The following is a 22,241-nucleotide window of genomic DNA, read 5'->3' as shown; positions in this document are numbered from 1 at the left end:
TAAGTAGTTTCAAAAGCCATGTTTTACATGCTTTTCAAAAATAGCTTTTTGAAGCTAATAAAAAAAAGCTAATAGAGAAGCTATTTTGAAAAGTGCTTTTGAGTTTACCAAACATTTTTTTTACTTATTGACTTTTCAAAAAGCCAATAAGTCAATAAGTTTTTGAAAAACAATCCTGAACACCTCCTAAGTGAGTATGAGGTCTAGCTTATTAGGATTAGAAAGCAAAGAATAAGAGTAGGTAACTAAATCCGAGTTTTAGAGTTTAGAAGCTACCTCCAGTTGGCTTTGCATCCTCGTTTATATAGTTGCTTAGTTAGGGAAATTACTGTAACGTCCGTGTTTCTGGGCTAAGCATTAATGATGGTGTAATAGTCTAGTCAACCATTGGAACTCGTTTTGAAATACTAAGAATGAATTATGTGCTTTAAACTTAATTATTATAATTTAATAAATTAAGGATAAAAATACGCGTCGAAAATAAATATTAGATAAAGCCGATATCTATGAAGAAAGTTTTAGTGGTTTAAACAAGGATTCCGAAGATATAAAGAATATCGAAATCCGAGTTATAACGAAGAAGTTATGACCTGTCGAAGTTTCGCGACAGAACCGACACGACGCTGTATTACGTCAAAAGTGAATTTTTGTTAAAGTGCTTTTAGCCTTAGTGATCTAAACCAAAGTCGTAGTGTTCATTAAACTGGGAGAGTGCATAAAAATAATGTCCAAATCTGACTTCGTATGAGGAAGTTATGAATTTTCTAAGATTTGGCATAACAGTATGCATCCCGAAACTCGAATTTTAGATCGAGTGATTTTTAACTGAAACAACCTAAACGAGAATCAAAAATCTTGTTGATAGTAGTTCAACGGTAAAAAGATAGACGAAAACGGACGTCGGATGAAGAAGTTATGAATTTTAAACGGACTTTTCCTGTCTCGGCCTGTTAAAAATATAACTTTAAAAATAAAGACAAAATTAGCCGATGGAGTCTAAGCGAAAGTTGTAGAGCATACTTTCACCTATGCGTGGATATACAGAACATCAAAAACGTAGTTCATATGCAAAAGATATGAATTTTTGAAGTTCTGGACACAAACTTCGAAGTTTATCCGAAGGGAACACATTACTTTCGAGGGAACGCCCCACGTTCGCATGCAGTGGACACGTATCTTGCATCTTGACACGTCCAAAGCCACGCACCAACTGGAACGTGTTGCGTTCGTATGAACGCGCTGCGTTCGGGAACGCGTTGCGTTCCTCCAAGGAACGAGCTGCGTTCGGGATCCAGCCCCCTATAATTATAAAAGCAAGACTTCTGAATTATGGTTACAATTTCACTCTCTCTCACCTTTTTCTCACTCTCAAACTCTCCTAGCACCCCCCGAAGTCCCGGTAACATCCATAATACCCGAAGCAGGTCCTGAAGCCCCGAAGATCCCGAGAAAAAGAGTTTTTCGAGATGATACTCTGTCCGTGTGAAGGTTGTTTTTTGAGAAAACATCCGGGTTTCATCGAAGAATATTGTCTTAATAGACGAAGTGCTATCCAATCGTCGTCTTATCAAGTGAGTGTATAATAACTTTCATCTTATACATAGATATGAAGGATTTTATATAAAATACGTGCTATGTGTATATATGTTGTTTGTTTATTTGAGATGGATGATGAATGAATGTTTTATACAGGTTTTAAACTGTATATGTATTTTATATCTACAAATATGTTAGGTAAAACATGGGTCGATGAAAGATTGTTTTATACAAATTCTAAACTGTATATGTATTTTATATCTACAAATATATTGGGTAAAACGCGGGTAGATAAAGAATGAGGGATGAAAGATGATATAGATGTTATTGGCAGCTGCACCTAATAAATAACATTGACAATTGTGCCTAATAAAGAATAAATGATGTAGTTGACAGCTGCGCCTAATAAACAACATTGGCAGTTGTGCCAATTAGAGAATAAATGATGTTGTTGACAACTGCGCCTAATAAATAACCAATTAGAGAATATATGATGTTGTTGGCAGCTACACCTAATAAATAACCAATTAGAGAATAGATGATGTTGTTGGCAGTTGCGCCTAATAAATAACCAATTAGAGAATAAATGATGTTGTTGGCAGCTGAGCCTAATAAATTATCAACTAGAGAATAAATGATGTTGTTGCCATCTGCGCCTAATGTTTTAAAAACTCGGTTGAACCGAATGGTCTTTAGCAATTTGGTAATAAAATCCATGGACAACTCTTCCTATTTCTTCACAGGAACACAAAGACTTTATGGAGTTCCGTAAGGCTTTTTGTGCTCTGCTTTGACTTGTAAGCATACTAGACAATCATGCACATATCTTCCAATGTCTCTCTTTAATCTAGGCCACCAATAATCAGCCCATACATCATAGTACATTTTTACTTATACAAGGATGTATTGACAGTTTAGATTTATGAGCTTCATCCAAAATCTTCTGTCTTAATCCACCAATCTTTGGAATCCATAGTTGATTCTTAAATACCTTCAATCCTTGTGGATCATCAAGTAAAACATCAATATAATGTACCATCCCTTATTTCTTCACATTTTCTGGCTTTAAGGCCTCTACTTTCCATTTCTCTAGTTCATTAAGAATAATGAACTTTATTGTAGTGTGAGTAATAGTATAACACATACTATTACGATAAACATTTCTGCTAAGTGCATCGGCAACTATATTGGCATTTCCAGTATGATACAGGATTTCACAGTCATAGTATTTGATCAGTTCCATGGCTCGTTGTTGTCTCATATTCAAAGTTTGCTGACTGAATATGTACTTGACACTTTTGTGATCGGTAAACAATTGACATTTTGTACGAAAAAGATAATGGCTCCAAAGTTTTAGGGCAAATACCACTGCAGTGAGTTCGAGGTCATGAGTGGATAATTATTTTCATAATCTGTCAGTTGTCTTGAGGAATAGACTATCAATTTACCACAGTGCATCAACACATAACCGAGTCCCAACCTTGAATCATCGCAATATACGGAGAAATCATTATCACCTTCTCAGAGTGATAAGATTGGAACATGAGTCAAAAGATCTTTTAAAGTTGAGAAAGCTTTTTCTTGGGCTTCACCCCATTCGAACTTCACTTCCTTCTGTGTAAGACTCGTCAGAGGTACAACTTGTAATGCCCGTAGATCCGGGCTAGTCACTTTAGAGACAATGAGCGTCAATAATGACTCTTTGATAGAAAATTATTTAGAATAAATAATCTTAATCAAGTTGTAGTATATGTCAAAAAGTTTCTGTACATATAAAGAACGCTGAAATCCGAGTGAATTTACGAAAAATACTTTCTAGCCTTAGCGATCTAGATGAAAGTCGTAGTACATGTTAAACTGAGAGTATGCATAAAAATATGGATAAAGCTTAGTCTCTACTTTTCGAGCGCGACGAATTCGAATACAATTTTGTAAATCTGAGCTACAATGAGAATTAGCCGACGGGGTCTAAATAAAAGTTGTAGTATTTGTAAATACCAACGTGTGGATATAAAAAATGTAAAAACGGATCTCGTACACGGAAGATAAGAACGAAGCTTAGGAGTTACTCTACGATAAAAACCTTATAAATAAGAGATGAACTCTTCATAATTTCTTCACACCATAAGCTTTTCTTTCTCTCTCTAACTTCTCTCTAGCCTCCCTAAACCCCTCCCAAGTTCTGGGAACCTCCCTAGCACGAGAAGGAAACCCCGGAGCGACCGACGGCTCCGACAAGAAGAGCTTTCAGCTCAGAAATGTTGGTCCAGTGAAGCCAATTTTTTTATTATTAAAAACTCGTTGTATGTGAGCTACGCCTACACTATTTCTAATATAGCTTTTATTTAAAATATAGTAATGTTATTAAGACCTTATAATAATTATTTGGGCTATTATTATGAGTTATATAAGTGTCGTTATAGTATCTTTTTAACCACTCGTAGTACGGGGAATCTGTTTTAAAGGGCCGCATAGGGTTGTTGGATTTTAGAAGTGCTAAATGCTAAAATGGTCATGCATAGTGGTTGGAAAATATTATTTAAACGCTTATAATAATAATAATAATAATAATAATAATAATAATAATAATAATAATAATAATAATGGTAAGACTAATAATTAGTCATAATAAATATTATACTAAAATCTAGTGATAATAATACTAGGTTTCGTCGAAGGAAATTATATTGTTAAGAAGCGAAGCGCTGTCCGAGTTTGGAATCATCACTTTAACAAGTGAGTGCATAGTTACTTTCATCTTACACATAGATATGAAGTATTTTATATAAATTACGTGACATGTGTGCATATTATATGGATACTTGTTGTTTACGATGGATGAATGATTTTATACATGTTTTAAATGATTTAAACTATATATTTATTTTATATCTACAAATATGTTGGAATAAAACATGGGTAGATGAAATAGTTGATGTGTGATGAAATAAAATGATGAAAGATAGGTAATGATAGGAAGGTGATGATAATTAGGTGAGGATAGATAGGTGATGATGAATCGGTGATGTAGGATGAAAGATGCTATAACCTTGTCCGATAATTTGGAGATGTAGTCATCTACTAGAGTATAGATGGCGACCACAGACTATAATAGACAACCCTGCGGAAACACCAGCAGGCTCATAACCTGTAGGTGATGAATTACGAGTTCAGGCGATGTTGTAACTACATATTCATGCGATGATACTCTAACCCCTTACTATGAATTACGAGTTCAGGCAATATTGTAACTACGTATTCATGCGAGGATACCCTAACCCTTGTTGGGCACGTATTGAGGGAGTAATCCCTGAATCAATACTGTCTATGCGATGTAGATGATGATCCTTAGGGAGAGTCCTTAGGAACAAACATATAAGAAAATGCGATGTAAGGAGATGACAGGTAAATATGATGTAGGAGATGAGCCTTAGGATAAATCCTTAGGGAAAGTACTTAGGAATAAAGAAGATAATGGGAATGGGTAATTGAGTTAATTGTTTGATGATTAAACATAATAATTATATTATTGTGGGTTGAAAACCCTATGTACTCATCAGGTTTCCCAACCTGACCCACTCAGTTTACTTGTATCATAAGTGACGATGTGAAGTTACATTACACTGAGAGATTAATGAGATATAGATCACTAGTGTAAATGAATGTAAGTTCGATTTATGCTTATGTTTCTGTATTGACGTTGACATCCCAAATGTTTTAAAAAGAATAAAAGTACATTTCTTCGGAAATGCTTTGATAATGAAATTATCATGTTTTTCTGGGAACAAATTCTGCAACGTTTTTATTGAAAGATATACTTTGATTTTTATAAAGCATAAACAAAATGGGTCTTTTATGGCCGTGAAAATGGGGATCTCACAGTTGGTATCAGAGCATTAGTTTAAGCGAACTAGGAATATGGATTTATTTCTAGACATAAACTTAGAATGCTAAGCAATGATTGTAAGGAGTGTGTCTTAAGTAATACACTTGAATAGACACAAGCACTAGCTTATTTAGGGAAAAAGGCCTAGCATGCTTTTATGTGCTAAATGATTTATGATATGCATTATATGATCGGATCTATGGTCTATTTCCGACTGGATCTGGAAACTTTATGTGTTCAGGTTTCTAAACGTTAAAATTACGGTATTAGAACTGGCATATAACTTTTTGGATATATAAGGGGATTTATACGTCAATCATAGATAAAATCTTTCCTATCTTAATTCTCGTCATTACACACCGACCGTATGATTTGGTGTATAGATCGAAATGGCAAGAACCCAAAGTGGAGTCGGGAACACGAATGGAAATAGGAATTAACAACCCATAGTGATTGAAAAAATACATGTTGTAGTAACCGCATCTGAGCTAATCACCATGGCCGGGGCACAAGCGATGATCCAAATGATGTTGGATCATCAAAGGGAGGAAACAAGGAGTTTACTTCAACTAAATCGAGAGGAACTTATGATGCCTATTGAACAGCCCAAGCTGAATGATGGGCATTCAGAAGGAGGGAAATACAGTGGGACGGTTGGTCAAGACAACCCACCAATAGTTAGATGAAACAATCAGGATGGAGGAAATAACGAACGTGGATGCAAGTACAATGATTTCATGGCATCCAAACCCCCGAGTCTTTCTGGAAGCCCATCACCGGTGGATGTTATGGACTGGATCTTCGAGATGGAGACAATGTTTGAGAGTTGCGAGTGTAGCAACCAACAAAAGATCGCCCTTGCGGTCCCTCTGTTAAAGTCTGGAGCACTGAGCTGGTGGAAGCTACTAGCTAACACGATGCCCAAGGAAGAAGCAAGCAAGATGTCTTGCGAAGATTTCCTAGTGCAATTAAAGATGCAGTACTGCTTTGAGCAGGATCTTCTGGAGATCAACAATGAATTACAGAATCTGAAGATGGGGAGGATGAGTGTCACCGAGTATGCTGCAAGTTTTACGGAGAAGATGAAGCTCGTTCCTTATCTTGTTCCAATTGAGCTCTTCAAGGTCAACAATTTTCCCATGGATTACCAGCAGACTTTGGTCCAATGGTCAAGCAAGCAACCACTCTGAAAGCCGCCATCCGGGATGCTAAGAATGTGGAGACCCAGATAAGAGAAAAGGGTCTGGAGGGAGCTGAAGCTAGCGAGAAAAGGAAGCATGAAGGATCTTCAAGGTCCAACAAGGAGAGAAAATTCCTGAAGTCTGGTGGAGGAGGAGGACGTGAAGCAAGATGGTGTGAGAAGTGCAAAAAGAATCATTTCGAAAGATGCGATGGAGAAGTGACGTGCTATAAGTGTGGTAGGACCAGTCACTATTCCAGATATTGTACATTCGACAACAAGAAGTGCTACGAATGTGGAAATGATGGGCATATTTCGAAGAATTGTCTAAATAAGAACGTAGTTGCAAGGCAAAATGCACCACTAAAGCCAAAAGCAAGAGCATTCCAAATGATCCTTGACGAAGTAGATAGCAATGCAAGGAATCAGGAGTGAGGATGGATATCCGCGGATCAAGTTATGAAGAAGCCAAGTAGATAGTATCAGGAGGTGTAGCCTATCAGAGGCATAATATAGGTTGAACTTGAACACCTATGTAATCGTTTCAAGGAATAATATAAAACCTTCATTTTGTTATCTGATGTGTCAATTTGTTATGTGATTTTTTTATGGTTAATCGGAAAAATGCGAGACAAAACTTGGGATGAGTATGAGTAGATGTGAAAAGTAGTAAATGCATATACTACCGGAAGCACAGGAATCACACTTGGATCAGGGAAAGTCACAAGGTTACTAAGAAGCTAGTAATTGAATCCGTTTTATTCAAGTATGTCGTTACTATTGTTTCGGTAATGACTAAGAAGATGATTGTTATTCGGGCCCTAGTGGTCATATCAAATTGAGTCCGACTAAGAAGAGTATGTTAGATGGTTCAGAGAACCAAGTCTGATGTAGCATCTAACTTAAGATCGAAGTTAGAAGGGAAAGATAATCAAAGCGATCAGTAGAGGTATCGTGATAGTTGCTTGTAGCTAGGAATACTACCTTCTAAGATGTTATTATATTAGATTATAACATGAAGGAATGTATAGTCTGTTCTGTAATTTGACTCTAAGAGACCTGAGTCTAAGCATTGCAACCTATGATGATAGGTCATTAGAATATGACACATCAATCCATTGTAGTAATAAACAAACTTATCTTAAGTTTGTAAAGAAGTAGAAGGAGTCTCGACTAAGGATCGAGATTGTGACTTGTAGGTCATAATTTGGAGTCTAACGTGAGATAGGGAGCAGGTGCAAGATCGAGCACCGCCTGTAGTCAGGGAGTCCAAGAGTTAGTACTCGTTCGAATAGACATAGAAGTTACGGTTATTACCTAGGGTGAAGATATAACGTAAGGAGTCATTATACAACCCTATTTCGTTGATAATTCTGGGACGTAATCATCCTAAGTGGGAGATAATTGTAACGCCCGTAGATCCGAGCTAATCACTTTAGAGACAATGAGCGTCAAAATAAATTTTTGATAGAACATTATTTAGAATAAATAATATTAACCAAGTAATAATATATGTCACAACGGTTATGTACATATAAAGAACGTCGAAATCTGAGCTATAACGAAGAAGTTATGACCCGTCGAAGTTTTACGGCAAAACCGGCGCGACACCGGGAATCGTAAAAAGTGAATTTACGACAAAATACTTTCTAGCCTTAGAGATCTAGACAAAAGTCATAGTATATGTTAAATTGAGAGTGTGCATAAAAAGAACGTCCAAATCTAACTTCTTATGAGGAAATTATGATTTTTCTAAGATTTAGCATAGCAGTGCACAACCCAAAATTCAAATTTTAGATCGGTCGATTTTTAGCCACAATAATCTAAACGAGAAATGAAGATATCGTTAATAGGAGTTAAAAAATAAAAAGACAAATGAAAACGGAGCTCGTATGCGAAAGATATGGACGAAGCTTAGTCTCTACTTTTCGAGCACGACGAATTCGAATACAGTTTTGTAAATCTGAGCTACAATGAGAATTAGTCGACGGGGTCTAAATGAAAGTTGTAGTACTTGTAAATACAAATGTGTGGATATAAATAACGTAGAAAATGGAGCTCGTACACGGAAGATACAGACGAAGCTTAGGGGCTACTCTACGATAAAATCCCTATAAATAAGAGATGAACTCTTCATAATTTCTTCATACCATAAGCCTTTTTTTCTCTCTCTAACTTCTCTCTAGCCTCCCTAAACCCCTCCCAAGTCTAGGGAACCTCTCTAGCACGAGAAGGAAACCCCGGAGCTCCCGACGACTCCGAGAAAAAGAGCTTTTGGCTTAGAAATACTGCTCTAGTGAAACTCGATTTTTTTAATAAAAATCCGCTGTAAGTGAGCTACGCCTACACTATGTCTAATATAGCTTTTATTTAAAATATAGTAATGTTATTAGGACCTTATAATAATTATTTGAGCTATTATTATGAGTTATATAAGTGTCATTATAATATCTTTTTAACCACTCGCGGTACGGAGAATCTGGTTTAAAGGGTCGCATAGGGTTGTTGGATTGTAGAAGTGTTATATGCCAAAATGGTCATGCCCTCCGGTGTTTTATGTCTGGCCCCTGTCTGTACATAGTGGTTGGAAAATATTATTTAAACACTTATAATAATAACAATAATAATAATAATAATAATAATAATAATAATAATAATAATAATAATAATAATAATAATGCTAAGACTAATAATTAGTCACGGTAAATATTAGACTAAAATCTAGTGGTAATAATACTAGGTTTCGTCGAAGGAAATTATATTGTTAAGAAACGAAGCACTGTCCAAGTTTGGAATCATCACTTTAACATTTGAGTGCATAATTACTTTCATCTTACACATAGATATGAAATATTATATATAAATTATGTGCCATATGTGCATATTATCTGGATACTTGCTGTCTATGCTGGATGAATGATTTTATACATGTTTTAAATGATTTAAACTATATATTTATTTTATATCTACAAATACGTTAGAATAAAACATGGGTAGATGAAATAGTTGATTTGTGATGAAATAAAATGATGAGAGATGGGTGATGATAGGAAGGTGGTTATAATTAGGTGAGGATAGATAGGTGATGATAAATCGGTGATGTAGGATGAAAGATACTATAACCTTGTCCGGCAATTTGGAGATGTAGTCATCTACCAGAGTATAAATGGCGACCACGAACTATTATAGACAACACCGTGGAAACACCAGCAGGCTCATAACCTGTAGGTGATGAATTACGATGTGACATCCCCATTTTCACGACCAGAAAAGACCGATTTTGTTTATGCTTTATAAAAATCAGAGTACTTCATTTTATAAAAATGTTGCGGAATTTGTTCCCAGAAAAACATGGTAAATACGTTATTAAAACATTTTCGAAGAAACGTATTTATTTCATTTTAAAACGTTTGGGACGCCATCGTTAATACAGAAACATAAGCATAAACAGAACTTACAATTATTTACACTAGTGATCTACATCTCTTTAAATCTCTCAGTGTAATGTCACTTCATATCAACACCTGTGATATAAATAAACTGAGTGGGTCAGGTTGGGAAACCTGGTGAGTACATAGGGTTTTCAACCCACAATAATATAATTATTATGTTTAAACAATCAAACAATCAACCCAATTACCCATCCCCATTATCTTCTTTATTCTTAAGGATCTACCCTAAGAATCAGCTATTTCTCATTCATTCATTCCTAAGGATCATCCTAAGGAAACAACATGAAGTCCATTGTTGCCAATGACACATTGGTCAAGCGCAGCTGCTAATATTGTCACTTAGGCTCATCTGCCAGAATTAGGATATTTTCTATGAGGCGCTTCTGCCGGTATTGACCTTTAAACACTACTGTCATGGTCATAAGGCTCCCTATTAGGCGCAGGTGCCGATACTATCCTTAGAGCGCAGCTGCTAGGATGTTTACCGTAGATCTAAATCATCTACGGGTTGTGGCGCAGCTGCCAGTGCTCATCTATAGGGTACTAGGTCCACTGCTGCCAATGTATACCTATAGGGCACTAGGTCTGTACTAGTAATGTTCCTCTATTTCAGCTTTTATCCATCACCATTCATCTACCCATGTTTTACCCAACATATTTTGTAGATATAAAATACTTTATACAGTTTACATCATTTAAAACATGTATAAAAATCTTTCACCAGCATAGACAACAAGTATTCAGACAATATGCACACATAACACGTAATTTATATTAAAATACTTCATATCTATGTGTAAGATGAAAGAGACCATGCACTCATAACACGTAAATTATATAATAAATACTTCATATCTATGTGTAAGATGAAAGGGACCATGCACTCACAACACGTAAATTATATAATAAATACTTCATATCTATGTGTAAGATGAAAGGGACCATGCACTCACAACACGTAAATTATATAATAAATACTTCATATCTATGTGTAAGATGAAAGGGACCATGCACTCACCTGAGAAGGTGGTGACTCGGTACTCGGACAACGCTTCGTTTACTTTAAAATAATTTCCTTCGACGAAACCTAGTATTATCACCAATAGATTTTAGTCTATTATTCGCCGAGACTAATTAATAGTCTAGCTATTATTACTATTATATATGCGTTAAAAAAAATACTTATATAACCCATAATAATAGCCCAAGTATTTATTATATGTTCTTAATAACGTTAATATAATTAAATAAAAACTATATTAAAAATAGCGTAGGCGTAGCTCACTTACAGCGGGTTTTATAGAAAATCAGACTTTGCTTGGAGCAGCGTTTCCGAGCCGAAAATCTCTTCTTCTCGGAGCCGTCGAGCACTTTGGGGCTTCCGCCTCGTGCTAGGGAGGTTCCCTAGGCTTTTCGGAGGATTTCGGGGCTAGAGAGAGGTTCTAGAGAGAGAGAGAGAGTAAAGAGAAGAAAGAATGGGAAAGGTGTGAAGAAAATGAGGGTGGGAGAGGTGGTATTTATAGGGTGAAAATGGATGAACTTGGTGCCACATGTCACCATCTAGTGGCAAGACTTGGGGAGAAAGCAATGGCCAAGATTGTGCCACATCACCCATTTTCGCACAGCACACTTCCGACTTCTAAAATCCGTAACTTTCACATACAACCTCCGTTTTTGACGTTCTTTATATCCACGCGTAGGTAAAAATAATATCTACAACTTTCATTTTGACTCCGTCGGCTAATTCTCGACCGATCTTAAATTTAACAGTACGAGTCGTTTAGATTGTTAAATGACCGCGAAGAATTCGTAACTCCTTCATACCGACTCCGTTTTCGTCTGTCTTTTTACCGTTGAGTTCCTATTAGTGAGATCTTGAACTCTCATTTAGGTCACATAAGCCAAAAACCGCTCGAACTAAAATTCGAGTTTCGGGCCGTGCACTGCTAAGCCGAATCTTAGAAAAATCATAACTTCCTCATACGAAGTCAGATTTGGGTGTTCTTTTTATCGACGCTCTTAGTTTAACATATTCTACGACTTTTGTTTAGATTGCTAAGGATAAATCTCGCTCTATCGTAAATTTACTATTTACGCTTCCCGGTGCCGTGCCGGTTTTGCCGTAAAACTTCGACGGGCCATAACTTCTTCGTTATAACTCGGATTTCGGCGTTATTTATATGTAAGGAAACCTTGTGACATATTCTACAATTTGGTTAAGATTATTTATTCTAAATAATCTTTTGTCGAAAAGTCATTTTCGACCCCTATTGCCTCTAAATTGACTAGCCCGGATCTGCGGGCGTTACGTACGAGTTCAGGCGATGTTGTAACCACTTATTCATGCGATGATACTCTAACCCCTTACTATGAATTACGAGTTCAGGCAATGTTGTAACTACGTATTCATGCGAGGATACCCTAACCCTTGCTGGGCACGTATTGAGGGAGTAATCCCTGAATCAATACTGTCTATGCGATGTAGATGATGATCCTTAGGGAGAGTCCTTAGGAACAAACATATAAGAAAATGTGATGTAAGGAGATGATAGGTAAATATGATGTAGGAGACGACCCTTATGATAAATCCTTAGGGAAGGTACTTAGGAATAAAGAAGATAATGGGAATGGGTAATTGAGTTAATTGTTTGATGATTAAACATAATAATTATATTATTGTGGGTTGAAAACCCTATGTACTCATCAGGTTTCCCAACCTGAACCACTCAGTTTATTTGTATCATAAGTGACGATGTGAAGTTACATTACATTGAGAGATTAAGGAGATATAGATCACTAGTGTAAATGAATGTAAGTTCGATTTATGCTTATGTTTCTATATTGACGTTGACATCCCAAATGTTTTAAAAAGAATAAAAATATATTTCTTCGGAAATGCTTTGATAATGAAATTATCTTGTTTTTCTAGGAATAAATTCCGCAACGTTTTTATTGAAATATATACTTTGATTTTTATAAAGCATAAACAAAATGGGTCTTTTATGACCGTGAAAATGGGGATGTCGCACAACTATACGTGAGAAATCTTTAATGAATCTCCGGTAATATCACGCGAGACCCAAGAAACCTCGAATTTTAAAAGCATTACGAGGCACTTCCCAATTCTAAATCGCTTCAATTTTGGTAGGATCTACGGATATACCTTCACCAGAAATCACACGGACGAGAAATTGAACTTGGCGAAGCCAAAATTCACATTTCGAGAATGTAGCATACAATTTCTCCTTTCGAAGAAGTTCTAATACGTCGTGAATATGAATGGCATGATCAGCTTTAGACTTGGAATAGATTAAAATATCATCAATGAATACGTTGACATATTTATTGAGCATTGGACGACATATGCGATTATCATAACCATGAATATAGCAGGAGCATTTGTCAAACCAAACGGCATGACAAGGAATTCATAATGCCCATACCGAGTACGAAAAGTAGTCTTCAGTACATCCTGCTCGTGTACTTTCAACTGATGATAGCCAAATCTCAAATCAATCTTCGAGAAATAGCTAACACCTTGAAGTTGATCAAACAAATCGTCGATGCGAGGTAGTGGGTATTTGTTCTTGATAGTTACCTTATTTAGCTCATGGTAGTCAATACACATTCGCATCGAACCGTCTTTTTTCTTGACAAATAAGGGTAGTAGGGCGTACCAGTCAAGTCGAAGGCCCAGAGAATGTTCCTGATAGGCTGAAGGCCTGGTGTGGCGTAAAAGTCATGATGTAGGTTATGTGAGTGTACTAGGTAGACTTAAAGGCTGGCAGGGTGATCTAATCAGACTAAAGGCTTTGTATGCATGTTGTTGTTGTTGGTATATGTTATTTGATTATGTGGTGGTTCTTTTGGGTGAAACTCATTAAGCTTTGTGCTTACAGTTTTGGTTTATGGTTCCAGGTACTTCAATGGGCCGTGGCAAGGTGAAGGCATGACCGTACACATCTTTGGTTTTACATCTAATAGGATCTTGGGAGATTCAGATTTTAAATAATGTTTTGAAACAATGGTTTTGTAACACTTCTATTAGACAAAAGGTTTGTTTTGAAAAGTTTTAAATTTATTGAATTTTTTTGGGATGTTACAGTATGTAATGAGTATATTGCAATGCTATAGTAGAAAAAGAACAAATAAAATTGGATGCTATTATTGATAATAATATTTAAAGTATATGTGTATTTGTATGTTATGTGGATTGTGTGTGTATAATGTGTATTTGTATGAATCAAAACATGATATTGTGTATGTATATTTGAATTTTTATGCAATTTATATATAATGTTGGTTGTTTGTATTTTTTTTTTGGTAAAAAAAAAAAACAATGTGTGTTGTAAAAAACAAATAAAGTAGGATGCTATTATTATAGGATGCTATTATTGAAAAAAAAATAAAGTAGGATGCTATCTTTTGTAAAAAAAATGTGGATTGTAAGAAAAACAAATAAAGTATGATGCTATTATTAGCAATGAAAACATAAAGTAAACCACTACAATAGAAAACAACATAATATAATTGTTTAAAATACAAAACTATTATTGAAGAAAATAAAAATAAAATGTTATAAATAAAAAATATAAAAAAAACTACAATGCTCAAATAGAAAAAAACAATGTAATATTTAAAGTAAAATGTTGTTATATAAAACTTATGTAATGTGTATTTGTAATAGAAACTTTATTTGGGCTCCTAGTTTAAATAGAAATGTTTATTCTTATGTAATGTGTATTTGTAATAGAAATTGTATATGCATATCTTATATTTTTTGAGGTAATAGTGTCAATATGGCTCTTGTTTTTGTACACCATGGTTGTTGTTATGGGTCGTGGACATGGGGTGATGGAGTCGACGAACCACCTCTCCCAGGCGGTAGAGGTGTTAGTCAACATGAGCAGGATGGTAAGTCTTATTATGAGTTTTTATTTACTATTTTTATTCAGTTATTGTAAAATATTGTTTCTAACAATTTTTAATTATACTTGTAGTTGTGCCCCATAGTAGAGTCCGAGGAACAGCGAATAACATTAAGCTCGAAAAGCACTCTTAAACAATAAGGGCAAACCGATTGACATGGACTATGATAGGGATATGTCACACCCCGGTCGGCTAAAATTACTCCATAGGCTCTCCTAGGTTCTCACACTTCTCTACCATCAGCTGGTGAATAACTCCTCATAGTGCCAGCCATCTACCTCCTGAATATCGTTATATTCACTTAGTAGCTGACTCTCATCATTAAAGAATTCCACAAAGCACAAAGCAAGCATCATTTGGGCATCAGATAACCTCCACCAGCACATAACCCACTCTAACATACAACCACACTTGCGCTATCCACAACTCAAACGACATCACCAAACTCAGGCAATCCTACCCCTCGTGGGTATCTAACTACTCTCAGTAGATTCCTCAAATGCACATCTAGGTATCTCTCCTAGATTTCTCCTCTACTCAAAGCTCTCTCTAAAAGATTCCTTCTAGCTACTCCTACTCAGCACATACATAGCGTAGATAATAGATAACATCAATCAATAACATCTCCTAGGCTAAGGCATCACACATCAGGCAACTCTAGCTCTAAATTCTAAAATACCTAGCCTATCCTCTAGCATGCATCTCTAATATCTCAAAAGTATCTCATAATATAACAAGTAATGGTATTTTGGGAAATCACCTTTCGGGCTCTGGCTAATTGTACACACTGCTCCATCTTGTTTTCTCTTAAAAACTATTACTCGTTTTAGAAAAATCATTTCTTTTTAGAAAAATCTTCTCAAATCCTCAGTTTGAGTTCGGATATACCCGATGGTACATCCTAATCCCTCAAACCAAGGCTCCGATATAAAGTTGTAACACCGTAAATTTTCAAATAAAAATTTCATTTCTAAGTCACATAATCCCATTGTCACATTTCTCCAAAAAACTGTAAAATGTTTAAATTGTCAAAACACAAGTCAACAATGTTTGGTAATATCCTAGAATCCTCAAAAACATAATCTCCAACTGGTGTGTACAATCAAGCTGGCGCCTTCCCGTGATCCTGAGAACTACCTGAAACCAAGGTTCTAAAAAGCTCGTCATGGCGCACCACGGCTCCAAGGCATGCACCTACCGCCAAGTTTTGCCAAAACACCGCCTTAACTCATATATGTGTATAAAAGTGAATAATAGTTGAAAATACATATAAAAATAGTAATTATATAGAAAATTGTCGCCTTAAGTCACGTCTTACCAACGTCGTGACTCGCTAAGGCTCGGAAAAGCTTGAGGCTTGACATTGCCGCCAAGTCACGCCTTACGTTATTTAGAACATTGCCTGAAACACATATCACACAAAACGGTAAGCACGAAGCTTAGTGAGTTCCTCAAAATACCGCACACATATCATTAGCCTCTCATGGCTATATCTTGATAAAGATCCTCCAATCAATGTGTCTTAGTGAAGACCCTCCGGTCTCACAACTCGGGTTAGACCCTCCGGTCCTAACTTAATAAAGCACAAAATAATATACAACATAAATCACAAAGACATAATGCATGATATCACATAAATCAGTATAAGCATACAAGACCCTCTGGTCGATAACTCAAATAGTACCCTCCGGTCGCACAATATTACCACTCAGGTAAGTATAGTGAGAAGAATCGCCTCGTAGAGTAAAGCAATATATCACACACTCGAACTGCTGGTCTAGAGCCTACACATATCACAATCATCTCTACGACTCTACTTAACAATTATATAAAATGTTAAGCTAACTCCTTTACTAAATCTCCAAAAAGAGGTGAAAGACCATTTTACTCATCCATGTTCTCCAAAGTCCACAACTTGACCCAACCCTAAAAGTCAACAGAATTCAACACTCAAGTCAACAGTCCATGTTGACTCAACTCGTCGAGTGCACCTATGCGACTCATCGAGTTCCTCTTGTTCTAAGAAAATCGGGAAAACTCCAACTCAACTCGTCGAGTTGTCTCATCAACTCGTTAAGTTTGCACGTGTCCAGACTATTGGGGAAACCCCTAACCGAATCGTCGAGTTGGCTCATGCACTCGTCGAGTCTCTCTAGTCAAATTCTCATTCAGACGATTCTAAGCATATCTTAAGTTCCAAACTCTAGATCTAGCCTCCCAAGGATAAAATACCATGTAAAGCTATAAGCTTTATGTTCATGCATGGCACCTAGGGCTCAAAATGCCACAACAAAGCTCTATAGAGGGTTTAGTGTTTGGAACTTGGCCAATAGTTTCTCAAATGACTCAAAGGCATAAAAAGGAATATGGAAATGACCAAAAACTTCCTAAAGAAGAGATCTAACCAAACAATGATCAAGGTGATAGCTTTTTACCTCCACTTAGCAGCTAGTGCTGAAGGAACACTAGATCCAAGGCCTTCTTCTCGTTCCAAACCTTTTGCTCTTCTATCTCTTTCCAAGGATGCACCAAATATCTCACTTTTAGCCTCTCTCTTTCTCTCTCTCACAGATGATACTAGCTCGTTTAAGGTTTCTCTTAGGGTGTTAAAGTGATAAGGGAGGCAGAAATGAAGGCTTAAGGTTCTTTAAATATGGTACAAACCCTGAAAAATAGGGTTTTCCCACTCATCACCTATTCGTCGAGTTGGGGTCCTCCAACTCGTCGAGTAGAGTCTAGAAATCCCACGGCTATCTCCATGACTCCATCTCTACTCGACGAGTTGGGACCTCCAACTCGTCGAGTCACCCTGACAAAATGAATATAATTTAATTAAATATTATACCTGGGAGTCAGGATGTTACAACGGAATTTGTTTTTTTGTCCATAGTTTCAAAATAACAATGTACTTTAGCATCAATAAATGCATGTTGATTTGGTAATGATGTTTTTGCCCCAAGTGCAAGAAATATTAATGTACTTTTGGTATTGCTTGTATTTAAGTGCAAAAAGTAGCAATGTATTTTTTTTTTTTTTTTTTTTTTTTTTTTTTTTTTTTTTAAGATTAAATTATAAGTTTATATATGTTGTGTAGTTGGAAAATCTTCGGACAATGTTCAACGACCCAGCGTGTAGGGAGGAAACGAGGGAAGCGAAGATGATGGTTCGTCAACTAATTAGTTTGTGTTTTGTATGTTAGAATTGTTGTGACACTTTGATACTTGTTGGAATTATAACACTTTGGTTGTTTATTTTGATATGAATTAAATATAACACTGTTTGGTACTTAATTTGATGTCGTGATGTAATTATTATTATTTTTCTGCATTAAATGTTGTTACGTATCGGTTTTTTTGCACCCAGAAGTGTTGATTTAAAAAAAACGTTATTACCAACGACACTATTATCGACGATACAAGGAATTACTATCGACAATTTTATTAACGACGACATGAGGATTACCTGCAACAAGAGCATTAGGGATGACAAATATCTTTACCAACGACATTTTAAATGATAGCGACATAGCAATACCGAGGACTTTTTAACGACGACATGTCGCTGTTATTGCCTTTATTGGCGAGATTTCTAAGACCATCTCCAACCAACTTCCATTTTTTTCCTCCAAAAATTGAGTAAAAAATGAGATAAATAGTGTTTTATCTTCAACCCTACTCCATTTTTACCCCATTTGTTATCCCAAAAAGTATATTCCTAATATATTCCATTCTTCGAACTTACATGGATTGTCAAACACACCCTTTATACTAATTTGGTTTTGACAAATATAATCTATATTTTTTTATTACAATAATAATAAATAAATAATATTATATTTATAACATATTTATAAGCTTTTGTAAAATAAGTTATTGTTTTTTAAATTTCAATATTTTTTTTTAACTTTTTATATGAATTTGATGAACATAAAACAAAATTTATATTTATAATTAATTAATTTAATTTAATATATAGAAAAATATAATAAATATTAAATATTACATTTAAATTATAATTTATAGGTAAAAATAAACTAAAAATATATAAACATATAAATAAAGTGATTAAAACCGACAATTTAAAGTTAATCTCCATTTTAAAAGAAATAATATATTTGCTGTAATATTATTTATATCTTCCGAAATAAGGAAAGAAATAAGAGAAAAAATAAAAAACGAAAATGAGTCGCAGATAATCTCACCTTTAATAGTGTCTTTTGGGGGCGCTAATGTTCTTTTTCTTCTACCACTACTCCGTCCCCTCTAAATATCTAATGCCAATTTTCGTGTTTCCGCCGCTCACTTAACAACTTGACAACCGGCTAAATATTTTTATAGTTCCCAATTTAAAAGGTTATTTCCAATACACGGAACTCGATGCTTTACAGTTACATGTTTCCTTGTGGATTAATGGATTTAAAGGGATATATCACATACCAATAGGGAAACGCATTTTGTATTATTTATTTATTTTAAATGAGTATTTTATATCGTCGGACTTCAGGTGCTCCACAAAAGCCAATACAACAACCCTCTCACATCCGATTGTATGCTTCTACAGTCATATCTCAACCTACTATTTACGTATCATCCATCTCCTATGAAGCATGATGAGTGATAAAGCATGATAATTGGATTAATGGTTGATTCGCCACGTTGCCACTAAAAAACTGGCCCACATCGTCGGAGGAAAATGCGCGCCACTATCCGCCGTGATTCCAACCACAGTTTCGTGGTCTCCGACGACGGAACACAACCTTTGAGTCTTTGCAGTATGGATCTACATCTACTCCTGTTGTGTCAACATCGACCGGACCAGGTTGGACTGGTTTTTTAAAAAACCACCCGGTTTAACCGTTTCCAGAAATCCGGTTTTTTTTGTACTTTATCGAACAAGAAAGCAACAAAGCATACTCGCTTTTTTAAGCGTGAATCACGTTCCATGTCATTTAAACTGTAACGACGCCGCAGGATACGCCGGCACGGGAACCATGCCAGCGGGGCCCACATCTCCTTATAAAACCCACCTCTTGTCCTCCATCTGTAAATTTCAAACAACAAAAACAAAAAATGTTGATGAATATCGTCTTCTACCTCTGTATACTCTTCCCAGTATTCCGTATCAAGCATGATTTACTCAATTTAATCAAGGAGTTCTTCTTCTACTTGTTTCGATGCAATCACTCTACTCCGTACCCAAGTCTCGTCGATCTTCCGGTTATCAGGTTCGAAGAGCTGCTGGACAGACGACAGAGATCCGTGGAAGAGATGTGCTTCATATGCTCTGCCGATTACCATCTCGATGACGTTGTTTGTCAGCTCAGCAGGTGTCGTCACGTCTACCACTCCGACTGCGTCGGTCAATTGCTTCACCGGAAACAGCTTTCTTGCCCCTTCTGCTATTCTCCGATCTTCTCCGGCCTTTCACCGATCCATTGCAAAAACTTTTGACTCGCGTCGTCGTATGGTTGTATGAAATCTGTGCTTATTCTGAATGCATAGTTTAAGCAAAGCTTTGTTTTTGTTGCTGTTAACATTCGATTGTATATATTTTTGTTTGAGTTTTTTTTAGCAAAAAGTAATGTTCAAAGATGAAAGATGAAAGTTGGTTGCCATATATATCTACTGTTCACTGTCATTTTCGGGTCTGCTTTGGGTCTTTTAGATTGATAGATTAAAGTTTGATGTTGGTTCTATCTATTGTTCCAAAGTTCAATGCCATTTTTTTGATGCTTTGTGTGGGATTTTCTTTTCAAGATACAATTTAGTCTTCTTCAAGCTAGTAATATATCTATGGTTCATACATTATCATAAATATTTTGGTTATGGTGCTGTTTTTTTCCTTCTATCGAGTTGTAGTTTTTGTTTCCTTTTTTCCTGTTTAGTGGATCCAATTTCCGGCAGGCTGTTTTTTTGTATTATCTTTCCCTTTCAAAATTTTGTTTTTTTTATCACTAATATTATCTCTCCCTTTCAATTTTTTTTACCAAATAATTGACCGAAATCTTATTTATTAGATAAATGGCAACCACAACTTAAACAAAAACAACTAAAATAGTGTGAATGTAAGATGTAACACAAATGCAATACATACATTATAAAATAACATAAAAAACATATTTTTTATCTTCTGATTTAGATTAATTATTTTATAATATTAAAACCAGGTTTTCCACACATCGTTTTCAGCCCCACCTTTTCAACATAACGGCAAGAAATCAATATCACCTATTCAATTTTTTTTTATCTTATTTCTCTGGCAAGGGTTGCTGTTCCAAAAACCAGTTTTGTGCGTTCAAGAATTCGATAATTTTTTTTTTCTTGTGTTTGATAGTAATGCAAATTTGGCTAATTTAAATACTAAGACCCGAAGGTATATGTGGAAAACTCCATCATTTTTTTCCTTGTTCGTGCTCTTTCCTCCACTTTTATTTCCCTCATCAAAAAATCATTGGACTTTCACTTTTTGTTTATTGTTTTTTTATAAATAAAATTAATTGATTTTGATGATTTATAATTTTTTTTAATGAATAATAAACATAAAATTTAATAAAAAATAAAAACCAATTTAATATATAATAATTTTGAGTTACAGTTGTGATAATTTTTTTTTTGTTTTGTTTTTATAAATAGTAGATTAAACGTGCTCTTTCACTTCGTTTTTCTTATGATACATGTCCACGGCCACTTAATCGACATTGCTTCTCTCTTCCACCGCCATCCATACCTTATTTGTCTCCGGTTTCTTCTTACACCCATCCCGACGCATTCCACCACTTGCACCGACTGTCACCGACTTCGTATACCCCCTTCGTCTCAAAGACAATCTCTCTTCTATTCTCTCTTTACCCCGTTCCCTATCTAAATCGGTGCATTAATAAAAGAGAAGAGAGTGACCTAACTACGGAATGGTTGTAAAATTACCCCGATTCTTCCACTCATATTCATAATTATTAAAAGGACACAAAAATCCACCCGTGAAGTCTACGTCAGATGATGTTGATCACCAAAGAGGGCAGCGGTGGCGTCCAGTCGTACATGTCGACTCTAACATCAACCTTCATCGGTAGGTTTAGGAAGCAACATTGTTCCAAATCTAGGTGCCAAGGTCAGAACAACCTACTCATTATCAATTTTCTATTTGTTCCCTTTTTTTTTTTTATCATCTGTCTTCCTCCTAATATTCTCAAGTACCAATTTTCGACCTCAAATAAAATCTCAAGAGTAGGGCTTTGTCCATCAAAGCCAACTGCTCCACC

Source organism: Lactuca saligna, chromosome 8 (assembly GCF_052625555.1).
Source record: "Lactuca saligna cultivar CGN05327 chromosome 8, ASM5262555v1, whole genome shotgun sequence".
Taxonomy (NCBI): domain Eukaryota; kingdom Viridiplantae; phylum Streptophyta; class Magnoliopsida; order Asterales; family Asteraceae; genus Lactuca; species Lactuca saligna.
This window is presented reverse-complemented; position numbering follows the sequence as displayed.